This window comes from Zea mays, unplaced genomic scaffold (assembly GCF_902167145.1).
Source record: "Zea mays cultivar B73 unplaced genomic scaffold, Zm-B73-REFERENCE-NAM-5.0 scaffold_580, whole genome shotgun sequence".
NCBI lineage: Eukaryota > Viridiplantae > Streptophyta > Magnoliopsida > Poales > Poaceae > Zea > Zea mays.
Genome location: NW_023367235.1, coordinates 2,915 through 5,828, shown reverse-complemented (window position 1 = coordinate 5,828; position 2,914 = coordinate 2,915).

The following is a 2,914-nucleotide window of genomic DNA, read 5'->3' as shown; positions in this document are numbered from 1 at the left end:
GGAAGGCCAGCTGGAAATGCAGTGCAGTAAAGTAAGTAATTCAGTAAGTAATGCACTCAGTGCCAGTGCCGGTTAAGGGTCTATTGCCAGTGCTAGCGGAAAGAACCGGGCTATGCGCAGTGGAATAGAAAAACGAATATCAGGATTTCATAGAAACTAATGGAAAAGATGGAAATAATACCGAACTCTTCTATTGATTTATGGCTCAGGGCAGGTGTAACTTAGTGTGATAGTCTAGTTTGTTTCATTTAGGAGTGCGTATAAGTGAGCTTGGTACCATTCCATCTTCTTAGCTGTAGGCTTATTGCTAAGGATCGAGTGTGGACAGAAAGGTTTGATGATCTAGGTCATTAGTCTCCGGTTTCTCTTTATGTGTTTGTTCGTCTATTATAGTATATACGACAGATTCATAGCTTCTCAGATCTTTATGCGGGCGCATACATCTCGAATCCCTCACCTAAGAAGGAAAGCGATAGCCATCCATTTCTTATCCTTCGGCCAGGCCGGATCTAGATTAGTGACCTTGCTTCTTGACTTTCCCCTGCTTGTTCAAATCATGATATCCTTGCCCTGTAGGCATCCCTCATACGATCCGATCTACTTTGATTGTTTCATAGCATAGGTTTGTTTACAAGAAGTGGTAGCTTTCTGTGTTCCTAGCTTGATGGCTTTTCTTACATTCCTATTTCCACATTCCTATATTTCCTTTATTTTCAGGTCTGGCACTGGGCATAAGTTTTTGGTCGGCGGGAAGATACACCCAGCACATATGTTTTAGGTCAGAGTCCCATCCTACATTGACTATTTCCACACTTTATAGAAAGCATTTGGTACATTGGGCAACCCGTTTGATCACACAAGAGATGAAATGGAATTATTCTTGGCATATTTCCTATCATTTCACTACCGAGATCTGATCAATAGGAGGGCTCACCCGGGTTCTAGTTCAATCACTCCAATCCATCTTTTCTTTTCTCGGGCCAAGATGCAATAGTTTACCGGTCTAGTTCGTTTTCCCGAGAACCTACCTGCCCTAAGCGAAGAATGCCTATTCTGGACCAATTTCTAAGGGAAGAAGAGAAGGTTTGGCACCTGCTTCGGAGAAATGGTTTCTAAGTACTGGGATCCAACCAGTTTGCTTTTTCTGACAGCACCTGGGAAAGAAGTATTCATTGAACAAGAACAAGGATCTACTAGTCCAACTTTCATTCCAATCTCTATTCCTATCATCTCGCTTTTTCGGACAAGTTTTCTTCTTAACACAGGAGAACAGGAGATGCAATGTCGTTAGGGCCTTCTCGGTCTCCCCAACTAGGGGAAACCTCAAAGCAAACATCCTTCTTCGGACAAGAACTGGCCCATCTGCATCGAACTATTCGAAATCTTGAATCCCATTTCCCTAATCAAAAGGGAGGGAAGGCACTTATAGCAAAGCAGGTACGAGATATCGTTTCTACCAAAACCATGCTATCTACCAGCACCATTCTTGGCAATTGAGAGAAGAAGCAGTCTACCGGAGCGAGAGAACGAACCTAGCGTTTTGAGCCCTTGGAAAACATCATTGATATATGCTAACCCGGAGATTTCTTGGTTCATCATGCTATTGCAGAAGGTTTGCATGCAACTACATTGATTTTAGTAAAGGGTGCTTTAGATGCACTTTTTTAAAATCGATTAGCTTTCCGGAAATTTGACGTAGATTCAGAAGTGGAACAGGACTAGTTAGTGCTCAGGTTTGCCCGTCAACTAAAAGCAAGCAAGCTGTTTGGTAGATCGGCGTATTTCAAGGATCGGATCGGCGTATTGAAACAGAGATCTCTGGTGCTGGTTAGATCCCAAGCGTGCCATCGGATTCTTTAGTTTAGCCACTAGGCGAGAGGGACTTTTCGAATCAACCATCGACTCTCCTGATCTCCTGAGGGAAAATAGGGTTGCCTAATTAGTTGTGGCCCTAAGGGAAATCCACTTTTTCTTCTTGGGTATCGAGGGCAAATCCGGTTGTTGAGTGAACTCGTGAATCAAACAAAACCCTTCTTCTCGAACTGCTAGTGACCTACCGGACTTAGAACCTGGCCTGGCTTTCGAGAGGAGAGTGAAGTGGAAGCATGAGTGCTTACACGAACGGAAGGAAGTAGAAGTAAGCAAGCCATATTTCGACCCGCTTCATTGAACCTTAGAATGGCAAGTGCTCTTCCTGATGAAGCCCGGAAAAACGATCTGTAGCGACAAGCAAGAAAACAAACCTCTTTTCTGATGAAAGTGATTATGGCTGCTATGTCTCCTACCTTGCTATCGAGAATGGCATTTCCATTCCGGAAGAATGAGAGAGAGGGAGTCTTCAACCAACTTCCTTGTTTTCTTATCCGGGCTTAAACCAGAAACGAAGGATCCTTACCTGCCACTACCATAACTTTACTTAACTTAACTGCTCTTGTCAGCTAAAATATATAGGACTCTTCTAAAGCAAGGAACACTTCACCATCACCTGCATCCCATCAAGCAAGGCCTAAACGAACGCACCAGTACAACTACATTAACTGCTCTTGTACAAAAGGCAGAAAGAAACCTCTCTACTCAAGCACTAGGCTATACACTGTAAAACTAGACACACTCTTATCCTTTCAGGCAGTGATACCACTTCTCTGCAAGGCCAAAAGGAAGGTATGAAGCAGGGTTGTTATTTAGGAGTAGGAGGATGAAGAAGAAGTTGTTTTTGTTAGATTTAGGAAATAGGAAGAAAGCAGATGCTGGATCCGAAGCAGGTTGCTATTGGAGCTAGAGGAAGAAGAAGAAGAAGAAAGCAGGAAGAAGAACAATAAAGTTGTTATTTGTTTTATTTAGGAAGCTGGTTTTATTAAGGAAGTAGTAGCAACCACTCCTCTTTTCATTAGGTTATACCAATCACCCATACCAG